Source organism: Sipha flava, unplaced genomic scaffold (assembly GCF_003268045.1).
Source record: "Sipha flava isolate LNK unplaced genomic scaffold, YSA_version1 36_pilon_pilon, whole genome shotgun sequence".
Classification (NCBI taxonomy): Eukaryota; Metazoa; Arthropoda; class Insecta; order Hemiptera; family Aphididae; genus Sipha; species Sipha flava.
Genome location: NW_020273076.1, coordinates 546,205 through 572,258, shown reverse-complemented (window position 1 = coordinate 572,258; position 26,054 = coordinate 546,205). Strand labels below are relative to the sequence as shown.

Below are 26,054 nucleotides of genomic sequence, written 5' to 3'. Positions count from 1 at the left end.
TTTTGAGTAGTCTAAAAATGTACTAATTTATAATTATAAACAATTATAATATATTTTTAAAATGATAAGTTAATTGTTGGTCTATAATATGTTTTGAAAGGCAATATAAATTATATCATAATACCATATGGATTTATATTAAAATATATCAAGTAAACGCAACGATATTAAACGATATAAGTGTATACAATATAATATTTTCTTACATTAATGTTACTTACTCTAATCTTTAATCAAACTATATATTATGTATATCATGTACTCCGAAGATTAAACACATTAATAATAAACTATACATATTGTCTATGAAATTAATTATTCGTTAAATAAACTTGATAAATTAAAGCAAAATATACAATGTATATATTACATATGTCATACTGATGGGCGCATAATGCTTTGAAATACTCAGAGGTTTTTTGTTTCCCTACATCAGTGACACAGTTTTACTTAATTAGGAATCAGCTAGAATTTTCTTCCAGAAGAATTTATTTTTTGTATCTTTCAGCCAGTATGGTAAAATAGCTAAATAGGTGACAAAAAAACATCGATTTTACCGACCGAATGCAACAATCAGATATTAGTAAACGAAAACGGTTGAACTGAAAAGTCTACTATTGTTGTTGAAAGAAAGAAAAATTGATTTATTGTTGCGTCAAATGACATTTCCGATTTGGCATATTATTTTATTTTTGTTCACAAATTTTACCCCGTATTTGAACCCTCTTGAAAAGTACAGGAGCCCAGGAGGTCGCAAAATAAAATCGATTTCCGAAACATTTTCCCGCCATTCCCGGTATTATATATTATACGGATTGTTCTATTGAAACTCGATATTCTACGATGTTATTGCATTCACTTGGGTCGTTAATGCCAATACAGCTAAAGAAACGTACATTACGTTCGTTATTAATTATTTGCTTTTTTGAAATATCACGTCGGACCCATCAACCCCGATGTATAGCGCGCGTAGGTGGTTTACATTATATTGCACATGCATATTATTAAAAAATATATAGTAATATTTGCTCGTTATATTTTAAAGATGCAGATGTTTATATTATAATTATTTATATTTTATATTATAAGTTATCATATTTAAATTCAACTCGCTGAGACGTATATAATCAAAATAAATGTTATATAGTAATGCATTGATGAATCACCTAGTGTTATTGTAATACAGTAGATTCCGCTTAATGTGGGCACCGGTTAAATGGGCATCCGCGTAATATAGGCCAAATGGTTTATAATCCAGTGTATACTAATAAGGTTAAAAAATACCGTATAATATGTGCATTCCGTTCAGTTTATATTTATTTAATCATAAACACAAATGTATTTAAAAATGACTGGTATAATTGAGTTTTGTCATGTCTATGAGATTATGTATATCGAAAGTAATAAAAAGCATAACCATCTTAATGGGATTTTGTTGATAAAAGAGAAGGGACATAAAAGCGATAGATGGCATACGTTCTATAACTCGATAACAATAATTTCAGTTTTAACGTGAATTTTAACGGGACACGTAAAGATCTTTCACTAAAAAAAAAAAATTTTAAACAAAGTGAAGTTTTTTCCTCTAGGCATTTTACAACGTACAATCACGAAAAAATTATTCGTTCCGAAATCAACGGTTGCGAAACTGCTAAAAGAAGAAGTAATTTAACGCAAAAATTTCAATTTTAATCAAACTGGCAAACATAAACGTAAAAGGGAAGGGAATGATCCCGAAGTTGACGATGTCTTTAGAAAGTGGTTTTCATTTATAACTATCCGAGGTGTTCGCGTTTCTGTGCCAATGTTAAAATGTAAATCTGAAGAATTATCTCAGAAAATAAGTAACAATCAGTTTATTGCTACTGATGGTTGGTTAAGTAGGTGGAAAAATAGACACGAAATCAAATTTAAATGTGTGCATGGTGAAAAAGTAAGTGCTGATGTATACGCCTCTAATAATTGGAAATTTGAATTAAATGCAGATAAAATTGGACTATGTTATCGAGCGATACCTGAATTTGTTTTGTACACCTTCCACGTTAAAATAGTAATTTTATTTATGTTATTTATGTAATAATTTTTATTTTTTTATTTTTATTTATTTTTATCGAATATTTTCTTTCAATTATGTGTTTTACGTGTTTAAAATAAAAACTTTTTTTTTGATATAAATTGTTGTATTTTTAACTAATTTCGGTTATTATGGGCAATCGCTTAACGTGGGAAAATTGAGTTGGTCCCAATGTGCCGACATTAAACGGAATTCACTGTATATACCTAATAATTGTCAAGTATACGTGTTTAGTAGTAATGTGATAAGCGCATTGTGCAATATATACTCGTATATGTAGATACCATTATATGTGAATATATATATATATATATATATATATGCGTATCTGTTACATTCGACTTTTGACTTAAAGGCTGTTATTTGAAAATGAAAGAATCACTTAAAAACGTAGGTAATATCTATAAGATGATGATTTTAATGTGAAAATGAGTCAAATGGTAGTTATTTGAAAGATAAATTTTTAATCAGCAAGCCTACTTCTGAGAGTACTTCGTAAACACGTATTGATACGCGTTCGGATATTTTTCGTTTTTATACCTACTACATTGCTGTTCTTTGGGTTTCAAGGGTTGTTTTGATACTGGCAGTGCTCTGCCTCCAATGCCATATGTGCGAGTATATTCATAACGTATATACGTGTACAAAACGTGTGCGTATATGTGGAACAGGGTATAATGTGGCCAGGGGCTTAATATGGTATGGTAGTATACGGTGTGTATACGTAGATGACCACGTGTACAGCGTTTGGATCTATATACAAACGTTGTAAGCACTGTAAAACTATGTGTATAAAAATATTATAATATTATCTAGTGTACATTTTGGTCCTGCAGTGGCGTCTCCGAGAGATTAGATAAAAATAACATTATATTCGTTGCGGATCTCCAGGTCTTCCGTAAATGTAAACACCAAAAATCGATATTTGTTGTGAACACTTAATATCAGGTATACACCTTTATAATATAGGTACCTTGATTTTTATACGTGTGTGACATGCATGTGATATGATATTATGTTATATACGAATGTATCGTTTCAAGACAAGAACAAAATAGTGACTGATAAGAATACAAAGGTTACGGTGCGGCGGTTGCTCCTGCTACAGGTATAAATAAAATATTGTACGTAGTGGCGTGTGTCTGCACCATGTAATTGTTTTATCGAAAGTTTGACGACCGACGTACCCATGTCTGTATTGAATAATTTTATACTTGTGTATTCTTATTACATCTTATAAGACTAGCTAATTGGCGAATTCTCTCTCTTAGGGTTGTTGAAAAAAATTAAAATGAATTGATATATCTGTTTATTATCCCTCAACTATCCCTACAACCAACGTGTATAAATAACAATAGTAATATAATCTCAGATTTGTCCGACACAGATTTAATGGTTTTATTAACGCCCTGTACAAGCTGCACGTAGATGAAACAAATGTTGAGTATTGTACTCTCGCATGCGCCTGCATATCGTCCCAGCCCGGTGTTTATCTTACATTATTATACGTTCTTCTTACGCGTGCACAAATACAAACACACACAGACACACAGACACACAAATTATTTAATATATGTTATAAAAGTATGTACGCAATACACACACGCACCTCTAACAATAACATCGAGCCACGAGTCCCTTATCATCACATACACACATACTCACACACACCTGTTTGCGTTCATCCTGCACCATCCGGCGGTGACAACCCCCGCACAGAACAATATACGGAGTCTCCTGTATACGCCCTGCAATATGCTCTGGTGTACCGAAGGATAAGACGCGAGTTTCCTGAAAATAGCATGTTATCGAGGCACGCGGTAGGTATATACGTACCTTTACGCCACAACTGAGATGATGAATGATGGTTTGTGTGTACCGCTTTTGTGTATTTATAAATATATATACATAGAAAGAGAGAGAGTAGATTTATACATATATATGACTTATACTAATATATTAATAATTTTACGGTGATAATTGGAAACAGTTATATATTATAATTTATACTATTCTCACCAGTATATAAATATTAGGGGTATTGTAAATTTTGCCCGAAATGAATAAATAAACAAAATGTCTATGATAAATTCCACCCGGTAAAATATCCAAGTAAAAAGATACATGTAAATGCAACCCTAAAAAATATGCAGGTACAAAAATGAATTAGTAAATGCCGCCCGGAAAAATAAATATTTTTAAACTAAGCATTCCGTGACTGTACGACGCGGCGTGTTACAGTATTTGGAAGTCACAAAATGTTCGAACGAACACGAGATAATCGTATCTTAGACAACAATCGTCAATCATGTCATATCTTATCAGCTTTGCTACATATTGTGAATCTAATAATTGGAAATATTAGATAGAAATATTATAAATTGTGTTCAGTACACGTTCTAGAGTCTTATACGCCTATACGCTATAATAGCTCAATTTATCGAATCAGAACGTGGAAATATATTTTTAGTATTAGACATATTCAGAAATTTGTTTATTAACAGTAAATAATAAATGAATTCTTTATAAACCTATTGGCTATTATACCTATACGGTTTTGATTGAAAAATACAAATAAAAGTAACTTTAAGCTTTTAAACTTCATTAAGTAATAAGAACTTATAAGTTATAATATAACTATTATATATACATATTATGTAGGATGTGTTTATAAATTATCATTTTTTTTCGAACGGAATTGATATGTATGTTTCTTTACCTATATTTATTTTGGGCAGTATAATTGGTCTGCATAATTTAACATTATTGTGTATTTTTACCAGCACGAAAACAGTAGAAAAGTAAACAATATAATTTCGACGATATAATACGCAGTTCATATGGCTTGTGACTATATTTTATTATATTCTGACTTCTGTCTCATTTTCAATTTATTAAGTACACCCTACCGAAAATGGCCATATTATTATGACGTAACTCTTATTTATTCACGTCAAATATCGACTAATGATAATAAATTGAGAAGTAATACGTTAAAATATTTGGAAGGTAAATGTATAATCTGCGTAATACATAAGACTTTTAATCATATGATTGGATTTTGAAGATTAATAATTATAAAACTGATACATTCATATAAACAAATAAAAATATTTCAATATTGTTTTCAAATTATTAACTATACTAACCAATGATGATGACTGTTTTTATATATACTTTTTTTATATCATGATTTTATTTAAGTACACATATTTTAATCTGTAAGACGAGTTTTATTGAAATTATATTTAATTATTATGCCATAACTTTAATTAAATTATTAAATAATAGCTTCTTAAAATATATTTTGAATAATAAATATTTAATGGTTTTAAATTTAATTAAACTATTATATAAGATAAGTATTTTTCCATTTATTTTATCATAAACAATATACATATTAATTTTTTGAAGAAAGATTAGAATTTTTAATGAACACATAATGTTAAAATGAGTAATGAATTCTTTAAGATGTTATATAGGTAGATCATGTAATATATAGTTATTTTAAGTGGTTTGTGAATGTAGTATACTGACACTTAAGGATATTCAAAGGTCAATTTAATAAAAGGAATATCGTTTTAAACACTTACATCAACAATGGATCATCCATGTAACATGTATTATAAGGATACCATGATATACGCGCAGTTAAAATTAAAAATACATATGTATATAAAGTATACATTTTCGAATCAAGTGCGGACTATTGTACGAGTGTATAATATTATAATATGGAATATTTTAGTAATGATCCTATATGATATTTGGTTGTCGGCCATTGAGTTAATTATTATTATTGTTCATAAGTCATAACTATCACGATTCACGAGCACCATGTGATAAGTCCTCATATATGTGATTAGCATGTGAACGGAGCTCCGCGATCACAATTATTATTTTCACAACTCAATAATTTAGTTTGGAGATTCGGTGGGCTGTCATCATATTGAACTCGTAAAAGTCGTATATCGTTTGACGGATTCCCATTAAACGCCAAAATTTATCGCCTCAAACGACTAAACGTGAATTATTACGTTATTACATATATATGTGCATGCGTGTTGAGGCAATGCTAGAGGACAGGAAGAGCGTTTGAGAAAAAAAAATAAACTAGCGATACAAAGATATGTTTCGTGATGTCCGTCTCGCGAGATGGATTTGTTTTTTCGAACCGGATATACATATACGTTGTTACTATGTGAATGTGTGATATTGTGGTCGCAAAACAACTCGTTGTCACAGTACCTCCACGGACTATCGGCGGACGAAAAGATTACGATTGCGGCACGTTTGCGAATTATAATGAGTAATATGAGATCTTAAGGTGGGTCTACATACAAATGCATACAACACACGTCGTATATGAGATATATAGTCTGAAGTGTAAGATTTCAAGCACCTCAGTAAATGTCGTCGGTGATTTAATCATTGTGCAACATGAACATACGATTTAACATATGGTATTATACTATATTATGTGTAACACATCACAATTAATGTAGGTATTAACTAATCAACTAAGTCGATTAATGCTAACTTTATAAATAGATTATTAATAATATAAGTAGAATATCTTAACTATCAAAATTATATTCAATCAAAAGTTATGAATTTCCTAATCGATAACGAAACGAACATTAAAGAGTATTATTTCAGGTAGTGAAGTTTAATAATTTACTTAAATATTATCAAATAATGTTTTCATATTATTTTTGGATTATCGAATTTAAATACAATAAAACTTTGATTAACTTTGATAGTTTGAAATGTGAATAATTTATCCGTATATTTAGTTATATTTAGATATGTCAAAAATTTCCGAAGGAAAGCTTCGTTTAATATGGGTATTAATATCGAACACGAGGAACGTTTATGAATTTATTTAAAAAAATTAAAAATGATGCATATGATTTGTGATTTACATGGAGAGACTGCGTAAAGATAGTTTAAACGTGTTATAAAAAATGATAGTGTATTACAGTTGCGGTTGCTTCTATACGTATATACGGGGGCTTGAGAGTAGGAGAAAACAAGTGTCTAATGAATTATTTTGAGTCTTACTATTTATTTATATGTGACAGGGTCTATATCATTTCTAGAACCCAATTAAGATTTATAATGTTCCCTTTGGAATTATACCCAAAATATTTTATATTTTTCATCAATTATTCAGGTAATAACATTTACACGAGATTTATTTTTACTTACATTAAACAGTTAAGTCGACAAATAAACTATTTTAATGACCTTTGAAAAATAAAAGATATTTGTAGGTACTGATCTCTATTTAAAATTCGTGACATATATATTTATTAAATTATTCAAACCATATAAACTATAATATAATTGAGATTAAAATATTAATTTGATGTAACATTATTTACCTACAAATACAGTATATATACTATATAATACTATATATGTAGTATTATAGATTATCTGTATTATAGGGAGTAAAAAGTTGTTAAATAATTTTATATTTTATATTTTTATAGAATATATTGACCCATATATATATATATGTATTTTAATGAGTTGTACATTTTTGAGTGTAGATATATAAGTATATATAGAGAGAAAGTATTTGTTTATGGTAAACCCAATCATTACATAGCTACTATATTGGCGATGTCAATCTAGTATAGAATATATATGTACGAGTATATATATATATGAAAAATACGTTTTAAAACTTGTTTTCTTATGGGGTTGACATGGTCCACATTTAAGACGTTTCAAGAAAAACAGATGTGACGATCAACCCCGCATGTGTCTTCTGATCGAAAAACATTGTGCTATTCGCGCCTATAAACACTTTATATGATACAGGAGTATGGCCCATGCAGTTATAGTAGTGTATATATATTTAAATAAGTGGCATGTAGAGAATTTTTCAATGAGGACGGGGTTCAAATTCAAAATTAATTAATGAAAAATATAAATTTTGGATCTTATGATATTACATATTATTATATATGTTTTAAGATATGAATCGGCTATTTGTAAGTTAAACTACAAAAAAAAAAAAAAAGAAAAAAAGAAACGTTATTTTCAAACGAACAAATACAATAATTATTTCACACAAAATCTAAAATACGACAGGGTCCTAAGAGACCGCAATGAATTTAACATTATCTTGTAATATATCTATACACGGTTCTTCCGTTATAAACAATGAACTACTTGCGGTACATGCGTTTGACTTTATTATTTTTAGTAAATTGAATTAAGAAAATTATTTCCGATGAGATGAACACCATAAAAAAGACAAAAATAAGTAGAACAGGGTAGAAGTTCAAGGTTGGAGAATTTACGAAACCGATTCGAATTTACTTACACGAAACAGACGTATATACTTTATATTATAACTGGAACATCGAAAAAAATCTTACCTCGTGGATCTCGGCAATAATAAATGTTTATTCTTATACGACGTTCGATAGTATAAAATATTGTGACGTAGTACGCACTTCAGGACGCGATGGCCATCAGACAGATCTGGCGGATTCGACGAAATTCATAGTCAAAACGCGTTGACCCGATCGGTTGTACGATATATAGTTTTTTTGGTCTTTTTTATTTTTGCCGCGCAAAAATATAATTTAAATCGACGATACCGTTCGACCGAATATTTACGGATCGGATAGCGCGAGATTATAAATCGGAGAAAATCCGAATTCACCGGGTGGGCGTCGGAACGGAAGAGTATACCGGTTACTTCTTGCGCGGACGTCGGGTGAACTGCGAGCGCACACTGTGTACGATTAGATAAATTTATTATTACGCACGTCTACTACGGCGGCGGCGGCGGCGGCGTGAATACTATTCTTGTGTTGCGCGCTGCCGTATCCTTTGGCGCGTTGACGGACGAGCCGTGCTGCCATTGGTCCGCGTGCCAGGGTAAACGGTCGTCCTCCCCTCCGGCCCCACTCGCACCCGCACACCCCGCGCGAACCGTGCAGCGCGCCGCACGACCGCGGTCCTCGCGATCTGACCGCTGTTCGACCATGCACCGTCGGTCCCGACATGTCGGCCCGCTAATCGTGCGCCGCCTGATGTACACGGTGCAAACACGGACGGTATACGAGATAGTGTAGTACGGTGTTGGAGAGCAGTTAGTCGTCTACATCGCGTTTTCACAACGCCGCCGACCGCGGGACTATGTGGGTGATCCCGTGGAGTGGTCCCATCAAAACGGGACGAATTCGGTGTACGACTTGGTTAAACGTGGTCAACTTGTGTTACCCGCGTGGTTAACTTTCATGCCAAATCGTCCTCCAGCATCACGCCATTGTAATATACGCGTCGAAATAAAACTCGTAAGCGGAAAAGAAAATACACATTTGATTTGACAGCTAATTGGTTTTTTTCTCCGCATACTCCGAATAATCGTTAATACTCATTGTCTTGCGCATAGCATACGCGAACATAGCGTTCAATATAATAACTATTAATTGATTATAATTGTATCAGATTTAAAAATAGGCCTCGTACACTAGTTTAATATACATGTATCAATTTTATATTATTCTTAGCCGATTAAAAATGTCTTATAGAGTAGCAGAACACGATAACATTACCACCCCGGTAAGATGACATACTCGGCCAATACTTTTCACTTGCTACACACAATGCTTCTTACGTCATTTCATATCTGAACGTATATAAATTAGTGAAGTTACTTTTCTTTTCACTTTTAATTGAATATGTTAATTATTTATTATTGCCTTAAGTCATTTAAGTTCTAGATGTAATTTATATTTAATATTCGAATTTGAATAATTAACATATGTACGAACAATAAATTATATTATAACTAATTGTTATTGATAAATAAACTTATTTACTGTTTGTTGATTAACATCACGTCTTATGTATTATATAATTAATAATTTAATGTATTTGTAAACATAAGATCTAAATATAAATATATACTTTTAAAATATGATAAATAGATAATACATTACGGTGTAAAAATTAAAATAATAAACGAGAGAAACAAAAATTAATTATATTAATAAATGAAAGCAAATGGTCAAATGAAAGTTGAAGAAATTAAAAGAAAAATTATTAAAAATACCCAAGAGTGAAGAGGAGAGAAGAGAGGAATGCAAAATGCTATTCTGATACACATTATAACAAAAGAGAACCTTACTGCTATATTTTGGATTCCATTTGTATCAGATACAAAATAGTTATTAGACTTGAATAACAAAAGTAAACCAATGACGGTACTACTAAAAACTAAGTGATACAGGGTGGGGCACTGAAACGGCCGATTTTCAAAGATAAATTTTCTCATTAGCAATTAAATTAAAAATTTTCTCTAAATATTATTAGTTGCAAGACAACATGCCATTTAGTAAACAAGGAACAGTGGAATGTTGAACAAAGTGCTTATGCGATAAAATTGTTTTACAAAAATAATGACAGTTACGTAGCTGTACAGCGTTCATTTTTTCGTCTCCATTTTAATCTTAAACGCAATGTTAGTACCATTGACAAGGCTATTCAAATATGGGTAACCAACTTTAAAGAATCGGGTTCAGCATTAAAAAAGAAGCCTGTACGAAAAAAAAGCACGTCGCTGTGTAAAATTCGACATAGAGTTTTACTGAACAAATTTAACAAAAACATGTTTTGTGCAAAACATTTTTGACTCCTTATGAGAGCGGTCCTAACAGCATTGATGTTTACGAATGCTTTTTTTTTTACGAGCTTATTTTTTAATGCTAAACTCGTGTCTTTAAAGTTGGTTATCCATATTTGAATAGCCTTACCGATGGTACCGAATCATGGTGTTTAAGATTGAAATGAAGACGAAATGAACGGTGCGCAGCTACGTAACTGTCATTATTTTTGTACAATGATTTTATTGCGTAAGCACGTTGTTTATCACTCCACTGTTCCATGTTTACTAAATAGCATGATGTCTTACAACTAATAATATTTAGAGAGAATTTTTATTTTAAAACTACTGAGAAAATTTATCTTTGAAAATCGGCCGTTTCAGTGCTCCACTCTGTACAATTTTGATTTGTATTCGAGAATTTGTTTAAGCAATTTTTATTTATTCGATAACACTTTCATTTACCTTGATTAGATACATAAACATAACTTATACACAGATTATATACTGAACTTTGAAAATTAATTTGTATTTTTTTTTTAAATTTTTATTTTTATTTATTTATATAAAATAATCTGTTTAAACAAGCAAATTCAATTTAGTAATTTATATGAAGTATAAACACAACATTAAGAACACATTTTAAGGAAGTCACCCATTGGTAACATCTACGAACTTGAATTTGTATTTTTATATATTTTAACTAAATCATTACGAACTAGGTATGAAAACTAGATGGATTAATAATTTTTTAAATATTCAAAAGACAAAGACAATTTATAAATTTGAAATGAAAACCTATATAATGTAAACATTTTGCTAACTAACTCAGAATGATACCTATATAGTTAAAAAAAAACCTTTAGCTAATAATGAATATATGTATATTATATACATGTATACACATATAAAACAAAAAAAAAATATTTCTATAATTTACCAATAAAGTTTGTTCTGTCCACAGATTTATAAAATAAGTAAATTAATCTGTAATAATTTTTGGTTTTAATTGCGTATAGTTTGGTATTATCATCGACAGTATAATACTTATTATAAAACTGATATCAGGATGGGTTATTCGGAAATATTAACCATGATACACTCGGTCAACAGTTCATAAAAATAGACTGAGGGACTGCTGTTTTTACTAACACGGCTAGATAGATATTATTTTTAAGTTCACGCGAAAACATAAAAAACACACACAGGAAACATGTATATGTGTACATTAATATTTTAATTTACTCCAACTCAAAGCTATAAATTAATTTTAATTAACCGAAAAAGTACGACATTAGTACTTTAATATTTCATTTACCAAATAAATTAAAAAAAAGTTAAATATTTCAAGGGAATCGAAGAAATTATTTACAAATTATGCATTTACTATAAAAAATATAAGCTCCAATAATATATAATTGTTAAATTGCTTAAATAATAATTCTTTTAACTGTAAGATGATTTCAAATTATATTTTTTGTTAAAAATAATTTCAAAAGTAAGTTGAATAACTTTATAACAAATTACATGTTATCTGCTGATTTAGTTTAAAAAAACGTAAACACATAAATAACTGGTTTTATAGTACTTTTTTTGTTTTTTGTTATAAATAAAACATATGTTCCATAGTAGTGAATGTACTTAAAAGTGTCGTTATAACGTATAAAATAAAAGAAGTATCTATTAAGTAACCACCTAATGATTTATTTTATTTTAATAGTTTTTTCTTTTATTATAGGCACTGGAACTTTCAATACATATTTTTATGATACACTTAAAACTACCAACTTGACCGCTAGTTTCTGTTAAATGCATTTATTTATTATATTTTATTATACTTCCCTAAGGTGGTTTACGTTTAAATACATGTAAGTAGATGCATAATACACAAATTAATTTTAAAATGTTTAAATATTGGTAAAGATATATGCAAATTTTAAATTTTAATGTTTTCATATTTATAGTGTTTAATCGTATAAGTCGGCGTACATTACCGAAGTTGGTTAAAAAAAGGGATCCTCAATTTTTTAGTTATTTAGTGCAATGCGAAAATAGTTATGCACAAATAGGAAAAATACAGACAGGGCTCATATGTATATTATATACTTATATATATCATTCACGTCTTCGGTGTTTTTTTTTTCGCCCGTAGTGTTAATTACGGCATATATGTCGTATATTTTTTCCGCAACGTGCCAATGTAGGTAAGTATGTATACGTGAGTACACGGTTAAGTATTGCATTTCGTAACACACGTGTTTAAGATAAAATGTCAAAACAGATTCGAACGCGGGTCGGCGACGACGTCGTCGGTGAACGTAGACACGACTGTTTGACATACATAATAGTGTACATATTATTGTGCATATGTACCACACATAGATGATTCCACCGGAATCAAGATGTCCGGAAACCCGGTGTGCGCGGCACGGCTGTACGTACGCGTACAAACCTCAAGTAAAATTAGCACGTGCCCCGGCCCGTGATGAGCTTCTGCTTAAGGCCGGATGACACATAATCCCTTTGGCGTGCGTGCATGCGTGTGTGTGTGTGTGTGTGTGTCTGTGTGCACAGCCGGCCGGTGGCATATTATGATTGTGTGATGATGTGAGTGCATACAGTGTGTGTATACGTAGTGCGTGTACAGGATTAACATGCGATATGCATGCGATACGTATGTACAGGCGCGTACACAATACAATGGGTTTTAGGGAGGATTTAAGTTGTGCATTTCCATACTTATATAATCCATAAACCATTTTTACTCCATAAAATCATGTTTTATAATTTTCCTGAATTTCAAGGGGGTTTGAATCCTTAACCACACACCCACCCATTGAGTACTCTCGTATGGATACGTGAATATGAAAACCGTAGGACTAGTGCATAAATATAATCGTGCAGTGATTCTCGTATGATTATGGGTGATTAAAAAGCGTGTATACCGTAAGACGTGCGCGATCGTCGGGGGATGTAAAAAAAAAAACGAATATAAATATGTCTCCAATTATGATTGTCAGCGTTCTACGCATCGTGTAACCACTGACGACGTCCTCTGTGGCAGTTACATCACGTAGGTATAGTCCACGTGTACTCCAAATGGTTTCGATCGAAACAATACGCCATGCGCCATGTACACGGTGTGTGCACAGGAAGAATCTGGTCTTGTGCGCAGTCGTGAATCCGTTTTATGGGTATTCTGTGGGACCAGAACACGGAGTAGTCTAATGACGTTTCTCTAAGTAATTAATAGAAAATGTGCCGTGCGCTCCGTGTCTTAATAATAATGTACAATAACTCCGGCAGTCGCGCGGACATTTGATGACCTGCACGTGTAGCGCGTTCTTTGTCGTAGCCCTGTGAACGTTATGTGATCCGTAACGGCATTGTTGGTCTTTTTGATTTTTCGGTAATGCGACCGCGAGTCGCAAGGAAAACGACCCAAACATCTTGTGACCTATACAGCTGGTCTTCGGTCGGAATGAACCATGTATTATAACACAGTTTAAGCTCGTATACCATACTATATATCATATATGTAGGTAGCAACTATACTATTATGCGGTATACTAATGTGGGTTAAAAAAAAAAAATAATTAATCCATCTCAAAAATAATGACTCAAACAATTATGACAGAATAGCGACGGTTTTAAATATTTAAAATACTACCATAGTTTTTACGTTCATACGTGTATAATTAATAAGATTTTAGATAAGCATTTTTTTACCGTGCATTTTGTCACGAGTTATTTTCGCTTGTCATGTAGCTCTTATAAGGGTTTTTTTCGGCGGAGAAGCCGGGAGATCTAATGAAGTTGCCTGTCGGTTTGATGCTATTTCGTTTCATGTGTCTATCGTTTGCAGTGTTGACTTATAAAATTAAGCTAAGGGCACACTACTCACAGGTGAGACTTCGGGAAGGTATAACATCTCCTCCCCCAATGTAGACATAGAGACGTACACACGTAGGTATTACGAATATGTGAACAAGCAGTGGAATTTTTTAATATTTTTTTGTTAGATCTAAAAATGTATTCATCACAAAGTTTTCAAAACCTTGCAACGACGTCCTATTAATAATGTTTTAGTGTAGCAATATAAAAAATAACTAATACCGTCCTACCCCTTTAAATATAGATCGTATTATATATTTTATTTATTTGTAGTATGTATACCTCAGGTATTTCCCACCTAAAAAATATTGATAAATTGTAATTGTAATGATTTGATCGAAAAATATTAAAAAAAAATAATACCTAAGCTAACCTGTAAAAAGTATACTTATATTGACATTCGGCTCTGTGGCGCAACGGATAACGCGTCTGACTACGGATCAGAAGATTCCAGGTTCGAATCCTGGCAGAGTCGTTGATCAACATTTTGTTATTAATTTTTCCATTATTATATAAAATACTATTTTAATTTTTAATCATAGCGGGTCCATTGTACTGTACAGTTTTTTTAAATATTCAATTATATTATAATGTTATAATAACTTATCAAGTTCTATATCTGATTTTATTATATTTATTACTATTTTTATATTTGTGTATAAAAAAATAAATTAAAGACAAACGTATACAGACATATTAAGTTTAGATAAATAGAAGACTAATGGTATTTTCCATTATAATCTAAGATTTTTTTACTACATTACAACGAATATTAATAATAGCCTAGACTAGAGTGCCTTGATGGATCTAAGAGAATAAAATAATAAAAAATATTAAGAAAATAATGCAAACTCACTTTACATAAATAAAAATAGTTGATAGGAGACCAATTAGCTCTCTTCATTTTAACTAACTACAACTTTTTCCTTACCTTGTCTTTAGGAAAATGTTTCATAAGAAATCATTTTGTAGCAAAATTTGAACGATTAATTGCAGCACATCCAGGCATTTTCAATTCACAAAATTGTTAACTTTTTCGTTTATAAACTATATTTGCACTATTTAATGTTGCATTAAAAATTGCAACTATACAAGTAATTGTATATATAAGTTACATGTTTAAATAATATATAGAGTAGCCTGGGGTAAAAATGCGCGTTTTCTATTTATTTGGTTTTTATAATGTGATAAACATTTTAATATGCTCTTAAGTGATATTTTTTCAAAAGGTAAACTTATAAGGAATGTCAATTTATAGATTAAACTTTATTTTTATATACCTTTAAATAATTATTTGCAAAACATTAAAAAAATAAAAATTGGGAATCTTACCCCATACATGGGGTAAAATTCCGTATAAGTCAGGGTAAAAGTCCTTATGAGAAATTAATATAGACTTAGTTGTGTAGAATAACTCTTTATTTGAAATTAGTAATCAAATAATTTATATTTAATAATATTAAATATAATCGTTAAAATACATAAGGAACTTGGTTACCTAGTTTACAGTCCAACATTATTACCTTTTCTTACCAAATTGCATAATACAAATATCAAAAAAAAAATAATTACATAATCATGACTAGTTTGACAATTTGTTTCATTTAACTTATATTAAAAACTTCTATCTTTCTCTGACACTTTCACACTTTTCTTTAACACTTACAATACTAATTAATAATAATAAACATAAAAATAAAACAATATATGGTTAAATTGCATAGTTTAAAATATAAAATGATTAATCACTTTCTCATGACTACCATGTCAATTTTAACAAATACTTAAAATACAAGTTTAAAAAATCTTATATTAAAAAATGTAACTGAAGTATTATTTCTATTAACATAAATCGCATACAAAGTCTTTATGGGGATCCTCATAGTATGAACATGCTTCATGCCACCAAATCTTACACTTGCAACACATAATCCAACCCTCGGTTGGTGGATCTTCATATTTTTCATTACATGCTGGACAATTTTCTTTGTAAGTTACTATTGTAGCTGATTCAGTGTTAACGGTTGTGCTGACTTGTTCATAGGTATCAGCTATTTTAAATACTTTTTCTTGTTTGGTTTTAATTTAGTTTCAAACAATTGATTTCATCTAATTGTAAAATTACTAGTTTAGATTTTAAAATACAATTAAATTATGCAAAACGCTTCAAAAATCCAACTTGGAATGTGCTTTTTCATTAATAACATTATAAAAACACTGTTATCAAAATATAGATTAGCAAACTAATGGTAGACAATCCATTCGACCAATCAAATTTGAGATGTCGTATGGCCACACTTCTCTATCAAGGCACTCACTCTACTCTAGTCTAGAATATATGATTTATTTTTATTCCTAATAAACCTATATAACTTACAGCATACCACAATATAATGTAGTATTACAATTTACAATGTATTCGTTAAATTATATTTTATTTTATTTCATTCAATGAGAAATCCATTCAAGCGCAATTCTTAATTTTAATCGGTTCTAGTGGTTACTCTATGGCTCTATTAATTAAAATTTATATTTTTTTGTTAAGTTCCTTGATCTCTTGAACTCCTTCAAAATTAAATTTTTCAAATAATTTTTTTTTTTTTACAATAAAATCGAACTATTAACTAATCTGAATTAAAAAATACAAAAATAACTTCGTTTATTTATCAACAATAAATCAAAACCTACGTATTTTTACAATATTTTTATAATATACATACATACATTTTACTTTGGTAGTAATTATTTTATAGTTTAGAAAATTACTTCAAAGGGGGAACCAAAATTATTTTGAATAATTAACATTAGAATAAAGGTATGTATAGTAAAAATTATGTTATGAACCTTCAATATTATAACTTATGACCATTATAGATTGGTGTTACAGGGTTATATTAATCAAATTCAACATTATATATGATGCACAACAATAATGTACAGTTAAGTTCGTTTTATACTTAATTCCGTGTAGTTATTTACTACGTAGGATTCTTTGTTTTTCTTTTGTTACACATCAAATGTATGTGGGGTTATTTATTATTATAGCATCACCGGAACCACATAATTGAACATAATAATAACAAATTAACCTGAATAAAAATTGTACCTATTTACAAAACAATCGACTAATAAAGTTACATCGATAGAGTAAAATTTTATTTAATTAGACTGTAGGTAAATTTATAATAGACAAATTTAAAAGAGTTACCTTTAAATTTTGGCAGTAAATAAATATAAAACGCACATTCATAGAGTAATATTTCTAGATGTAAAGAGTTAAAAAAAAAATCAAAGATAATTTCAACTTTTTAGTGAACAATAATTAAGCAATCATAAATTATATAGGTATTTAAATTATTATATTTAGTACATTTATTTACATAATTTATACTTTAAATATTTTTGTGTTGTATATGTAAACCAAAATCGTCGTTGATTAAATTAAGGAACAGATATTATGATTTATTTTAATGATTAGAGTTCTTTTCAAGTATAATATTAAGCGAGTATAACCTGAGTTATTTTGAATCGTATTCTACCATTTAATAGAACAAATTATTATCTAGCTGCCTATGATTTATGAACCTACCGCAATTGAATTCTAGTTGAAGCAGACGATGTGTACATTGACCCATGAATCTCTACCAATCATTAATATTATGTCAACACGCTTATTGTATATATTGGACTCGAAGAAAAAATATACATACATACATTGTGTATTATAATAGTTAATAACAATTGAAGGATTTATTAAAATTTATGGTTAAAATCTATTAAAATGTCACAGTTAAATATATATTTACGTTAAATATATCGTTTCTTTCGATGTGTTGAAGGTATTTATAATTCAAAAAAAAAAAAATTAATAAACTATAATATTTTGTTAATTTGAACAATAAATTATTTTAATAAATTATCACTTTTTAGTTGTAACATATTTGATATTATATCTATCGACATAAAAATCAAATACCAAACACGTTTTTTATAAGTATAATTACAATATATTAAATTGAATTTGACATAGTTCCATAAAGAATAAGATTGATCATAAAATTGTTGAGTATACACCTATTTCATATCAATACAACAAATACGATCATAATCAATCATCACGATTTTTGATATTGTACTTGTAAAGAGATATCCTATACAATATGGATTTATTTGATCGAGAACTTCATTTTTCATTTTCAATTATATCTTTGCTTTAAACATTGTAAAAAAAGCACGTATTAATTATTAAATTACAATTAAAATTTCAACTTACATTTTATTATTATCTTAATAATAATACCAACGAATCATATTTTAAACAAAAACTAACAGAGAACGTAAAAAACCATAAAATATTGGACTCATTTATTGTAATATAATAATAAATTCATCATCAGGTTTGTTAATTTATTAACAATATTAATACAATTGTGACCGAATATGAAAAGTTACAATTTTATTTTTCACGTATAGTTGCAATTTTATTAAATTTGTATTTACTTGATGATGAATTTTTAATTGGAAACCGCTCGTCCAAAATCATGCCCTTACATAGATGGAAGTATAGAATATGTTTATGACTTTTTTTTATTTTTCATAAACTTAATACGCTTATATACTAAGCATCAGGCGCAAACATACATACCCACTTGTCTCCCCCTTAGATCCGGCACTGTTTATACGATTATAATAAATGCTGTTTAGATAGAATTCTGTAGAATTACCATACAAACAAGTTTCTCGAGTCAAAGCCCCTAGATATACCACATTCAGAATTGTATATTGCTATCCATAAACGTATAAATGGTCAGGTTTTCAACTTTAATAAACCGAATTATAATTTAATAATTTCCAATAATAATAACTATTTGATTATCATAAACACTATGAAATTAAAGGATCGCGAATGAATCACGGAGTTTTTTTTAATGTTAAATAAATCAAATTACTTTAATACATAATACAATCGAATGACTAGCGCAGTCTATTTTAGTAGACGATAGTGGTTGTGCATGTCGCAGTCAAGTACATCAGTCTGTTGACTTGGCTTTTTCGCATAAACGCGCGTCCGTTTAATGTACTATTGTTTAAATGTTCTATGTTGTTATGTATACTGAGTAAATGGACGGTTGGTTATTTTTTATTTTTCTAGAGTATGTATAGCATCTCCGTTCATTATATGTATATATATATATATATAAATTATATAATTTATAAGTTTACGCGTGATCGTTGGTTTTTATTTTTGGTTTCATATTTTATATCTGCGAGAAACGTTTGTCGCCTTATATTCTTGCGGTAGAGACGTCCGTCGTCTGAGTCGAAGCTCGTAAAAAAAAAACCCGACACATAATGCGAAATGAAAAAAAAACACACGCACGTGAGTGCATATTTATCGAGGTGGTAGCTGAGACACGTGCGCTAAAAACACGTTACGCAGCCGTTTAAGTGATGTATAAAAGGGGTGATGTCGACGAGGACCCCTTTCGCCGGCTCGCGAGTTCCACAACGCACTATATATTATATTATTATTATTGTACAAATAGTTAAAATATGTACACACCATGTTGTGTGTACGTGTGTGTAAGCATTAATTAGCCTCGTGCATGTGTGTGTGTTGTTTTTAGCATCGGCCCGAATGATTTCTTCACGGCTGTCCGACTGCGTGAACCGTAAGATCGTCGTCGTCGGATTACCCGCGTTTCCTGTAGACAGGAATCAGGATACGCGCAAGCGCATGTGTACGTATACGTGGCTAATATGTATAGCGTACATCGTAGTAATAGTACTGTACGCGTGTATTGCGTTAATTTGTAACCGAAAACAAAAGTTAATAATAGCAGGTACACGCGTATCGTCACTGAGCTGCGGTTGTACATCCGCGGGAGAAAAATAGCTTTTTGAAGCCGGAAGCTTTTCGTCCGGGAACAGTACACGCACACGCACACCCGTGACGATGCGACGATGATGACGACCACGACGAATGACACGGATGTCCGGGAAGATTGTTGATGATGCTGGCGGTCGGTAAACGTTCAGTGCTTATGGTGTTGGCTCGTGCATTGTGGTACTCATAGTTTACATCATTCAAAGTGTTTGTGGTAATACCTAGTTATGGAACGCGGTACTATTGTAGGAAATATCTTAATATAGAGCGTATCGTGAAATTCGTTGGTCTCAGACGTATGTATGGCCAACTGCACGACAAGAGACCCTCTCAGACGCACTGAAGTTGAATAATAAAAATAAATAAGCCGAATAAAGGTGTTCAACATTCTTGTAACGTTTAGTTGATGCACCATCATTATGCGCTGAGACTGTTTCGATCATGATATTGTGTTATTAACGACTATAACAGTCGCTCTCGAGTGATCGTAGTTATCTGTATGACAAGTGTTATTGTAATTATATGACCAATTAACGTTGCGGCTGCTGGAATTCCACGCATTATAGGATATTAACGTTAAAAAATTCCCTATTTACTGAAATAATAATAATACTCATGTATCTAGTATATATGCTTAAAAATACATAATTTCGTATCTCGTACCAAACTAAAATGTAGTTGGATTATATATGAAATATATGTTCGTATGGTAATGCTTTGTTGACATTCGATAAAAATATAGAAGTGCTTTTGAATCGATTTATTAGTGCATCAGCATAGTTCTATTAATTGATAAAAAACATTTATCTTTGAATTTCAAATGTAATGCAGCGAAAAATACCAAATATATACGTTGTTTATTTTCATTATTCTCATGATTTCCTGGCTCACACCATTTTCCTACACGCTTATTCTCAATTCGGTATCCCGACCCGAATACATAACCGTTTCTGCTACTGGCTTACACTACTCTGTATGTATGGTAAGTAGCGTGTATTCTCGCTCCATCTCCCTATTTCGATTCCGAACGTTTGTGAACATCGTCATTAAACTATATTACACGTCACTGCACATAGCGTCTGTTCGCGGTCGTTGGCGTCTTGTTGCGCCGTCGGTCCGTGTCCCTCATTTGTAAACGGTCAAACGGTGTAAGTGCCAAATCGTGTCCTACGTATAAATCCCCGAGGACGACTAATTCGGTCTCGCGGTGTTTCGAGCCTGCGTGATTTCATCCGCGGACCGACCACAATGATGCCTCCTTTACTATATACTCTGTCGATCAGCACCTATATTTACTACACGTCTCGTGCATATATTATACGCATGGATCAGGTTTATCCGACAGGGACAAGGTGTCGTTTTTCAACAGCTGACCCATTATTTGCTGTTGACTTCAAGCCTTACTCGCGATCTGGATTATATAACGTGTTTGGAAAGAGCTTGTGCGTATTTTTAATACCGTGTACGCGCGTACGTGATATTTAAGTACTGCAGGGCTAAACGTATACATGCAGATACGTAGACCAAACAAACGATTGATATTATGTGTTTAATATTTTATTATTACATCTTTTCTGCAGGCATGAGCGTGCATAACATATCATCTACATGAGTTATATTTAACCGTATTTACTCTTGATTCGTGTTAAACGTTTCACTATTCAGAGCGAATTCATAGTTAATAATATCTGCATAATCGATTGTTTCTATAAACATTATTAAATATGCTAAATATTTTCAAAAAGATGTTGTATTGGATTTTATTAAGGTACCTAACTTACGATGTAGTTTTGTTCACCAAAATTAAAAACCATAAATAAACGTCTTCAATACCTAATGAGCCATTTTTTAAATGTTTTGTTTGTATTGATAATAATATACATTTTTTAATATTCTAATAAGTATGAAATTATTATTAAAATAAATACATCTAAAGATTTGAATTTTTTTTCTCGATTATTCGCATTGTTTTCGGTATTCTCACAAAATGATTTATATTCAAATTATCTTAGAGGTCCAAACAAACTAAATGACAATATTTTACATGGTATTATTTTACAAGCACATCTGGATAGCGCGTTTGACCGAATGACAAGTCTGTTGGTTCTTATATTCGTAGCATGGAATTCCGCACATGAAAGAAACAAAATTATTATTGAGCTATTTGTTGTATGTTATTTGTTTATTTCCCGCGATTGATGAAAACTTAAGAAAAACTTAAAAACAACCGTGTGAACAGTGTTAAGGCTAATACTGCTTTACAACAGTCAATTCCTTAATTCAACAGTTAATGTGTATTCTAATTGCAAAAAGTAAATAAATATTTTATTAATTTTTAAAATATATTTAAATAACATTTAGGTTAAAATTATAATATTAACTACAACATGATAAATAAATAAGACACAAGGTGATATTTTTTTAAACCAATTTTTTTTTCTCAGTAGCCAATCATTTTCAATAACCGATCGCAAATCACATAAAATATTTAAATTTTAACTGAGAGGATTTCAAACCTAAAGTTATAATCTGACAGTTAAATAATAAGTACTAAATGTGTATTTTGAAAATTATTTTTAACATATGTTGACAATGGTTTAAATATGCTTTTAAGATTTATCTGAAAAAAAAATTAAAATGTATAGATGCGCAAACAAACATGTGAACATATTAGTCGCATAATCGTCATATACATTCATCAATAAATCATAAATCAATTCTTGTACTTAAATAAAAAGCAAAAAAAAAAAGTTTGTAAAAAAAAAAAAATACAAATCATATATAAATAAGTCAATAGATTCCAGTTGGAATAAACAATTTATTTGTGTTAGATTATAAGTAACTATGGTTAGGTAATAATAAAATCAATATGTTATTTAATCTGAAAATAAACAAAAATTCGAGTTAAATAAAACATGTCTACAAAAATGAAGTATAAAAATTGCAATTCATATTTTAGTTAGACTTAAAAATATAATTTGCCAAGGCAATTCTATTTATTGATTAAAAAATAAATCTTCAACTAACGTTTACAAATTCCCATTATTTATGCGATGAAAATTGAGCTTTCTATCTTTTTATTAAATATAAATCACTAAAATAAATAGAATGTTTAAGTAAAAGTAATTTGAATTCAAGAAATTTTTATAAAATAAATTACATAAAAATTCACAATTTTCGAGTGGTAGTTATAAAAATGAATAATCTATTGATACGTATTTAACTGATTAAATTAACAACCCAAATCAGATTTCTTAAAAAAATATTTTATCACGTACCGTATAATATTCATATTTTGTATATTTGTAATCGTTTATGTATTTCAATAATAATTTATTTTAAGTCTTATCAATTGTATAATTAATATATAATTTGATCTATATGTAGGTACAATTTTATTTTACTTATAAAAATTATAATAATAATAAAAGAATAACATTATATTAATATTTTGTTAAATAAATTCATAACTCCATGTTAAATTGTTGATTAAAAAAAAAAAAAAAAATAATAATCACTTTTACTTAATCTATTTTTCTTTATTTCAAACAAATGTTCTATGTATAAAAATGTAAACGATTTTAAACTGTAATATTCCATTTAAAATGTATATTCTGTAAATGACATTACAAAATAATAAATTGCCTTTCTCAACGTGATTTGTATCCACGGTTACGATATCGTAAAATATTTTATATGTTTTAGGGTATATGTCGAAACAGTTCTAAAAGCTATTGGTGACTGTTTACGAAAGACCAACAGACAAGATAATTAATTAATTAATAAAAGGAAAAATTCATAACACTGCCATGTTCCTATAAAATATTAATCGACCGAAATGAGACAACCACGTATTGTTCTGCATCTCTTCCATGGAACAAGAATCCGGTTGCCTCCACCGAATGCTGATTACCGATGATTTAAAATAGCAACATTTATCGGTTATCACCATGAAACAAAGGCAGCTCAATGCTTATTTGGGTCCGTATGTTAGTTATTCGTTAGTTTGATGAAATTTGGTTTTATCAAAAAGAGTAAGGTTTCGGAGAGGATAAAACTACTATCAAGGGAAACCTCCAAGCCTATTTAAGAATCAATACTATGACTATTCGAGAATCGTTTAAAATGCGGTCTCATGTAGATTTGTGTGATTTTGGCCTAAATAAAGTACAGACACGATTTGGAAACTCGTCCAAAAGTCTGTGGATGTTAACATTTAATTTCGTTTTACGGTTTTGGTGCACATGCATGTGTATTACGATTGTATGCGTGGTTTGGGTGCACTTCTGATGACCGTCTTCAAAGCAAAAGGGCCCGTAGCGATGAACTAATCTTGGTGTATTTCATCTTATGTGTATGTTGCGGAACAAATATTGATAAGTATAAACGTCAGAAACACTTGAAATGTGATGAAAAACGGGTTCGTGGTTTATTCTAGTCATCCGATATACGATTTCACCATGAAACGAAACAAGCAAAGAATCTTGTACATAATTTTAAAGCTAGCCAAGATTTTGGAGATCTCATAAAGTAAGACGTTATAAAACCTATTTAAATTAAAACCACTGTATTTCTTATGAGTACGAGTTGAATCAGAGTTTTTACAATAATTAATCGAGCATATAGCTGTACCACTGATAATCAGTGAATCAAAAATATTTTAAATGACTTATTTTGGATACATGGGGGAATGTGCATCAAGTACCGAGGTTGCAAGGTTTGCGTTAAATAGAAATGAACACAAATGTAATCCAATATTTTAATGTATAAATATATGTGTATTATAATATCACAATGCGAGATGTAAGTTAAGTGTTAGCGGACTTTTTGTTACAGTTATAAGATGCCATTTTCAATAACTAAATTAATAATAAAAACTAACCGACTGATTTTCCGTTTTCCATTATTTCGTAGAGATAGTTAAATTTCAAAATAGTCCGTTTATATTATATTACAGTTATAGAACGGGTTTCAAGTTGTCATACGAATTTTCCAATGTAATTAATTAAAACTCACCGGGTGTACAGAACATAATATTATAGTTCGTCCTCAGGAAGAGACAACGATTTATTAAGGCAGCATGCCAGCTATATGGACGGATCCGGAAAAAAATAAACCGTTGGTACAAATTTGTGCGTACAAAAAAAACCTGACACGTTAAAAATAATTTTCAAGCCTAAACGCTGTAGGCTGTCCATTTTTTTTTTCAAAACTTTCTTGCTAAGACATAATCGCATCTAATAATATGAATATTGCGTGAAGGAAATAATTAATTATAATTTATAAATAAATAGCAGAATAGTGTAACTGCATTTAAATAAGTCTTTTCATAGAATGAAAAGAATTTCAAATAAAATAATTACAATCAAAACAATGCGTTGATTAAAATTTTTTTAATGTTTAGTTCCAGAAATAATTATTGTTTTTTTAATTTTTCATGTGCTACTATGATTAATATTTATAGAATAATAACCAAAAAACTAATATTGTTTATTCATATAATTGAAATTTATTAAAATACTTGATTTTCTAACAAATATAACATTTTTTTGCAATTTGTCAAAAAA

General features: G+C 30.0%; 1 protein-coding gene and 1 non-coding gene across 4 annotated transcripts in view; one reads left to right on the top strand and one right to left on the bottom strand.

Annotated features, from left to right (window-relative positions):
• The window catches only part of LOC112687883 (fibroblast growth factor receptor homolog 1-like), an 87,537-nt gene that overhangs the window by 27,696 nt on the left and 33,787 nt on the right, over window positions 1-26,054 (bottom strand). Inside the window, exon 1 of one of the 3 annotated variants that reach the window (XM_025560854.1) lies at window positions 8,470-8,900. The exons of the other annotated variants lie outside the window; for them this stretch is intronic. The gene's annotated coding sequence lies outside the window, so the exon portion shown is untranslated. Of the gene's footprint in view, window positions 1-8,469; window positions 8,901-26,054 lie in introns of those variants that run through there. 3 annotated transcript variants of the gene reach the window in all.
• Window positions 15,003-15,075, top strand: Trnar-acg. The gene has a single exon. It is a non-coding gene; the product is annotated as a tRNA-Arg (tRNA).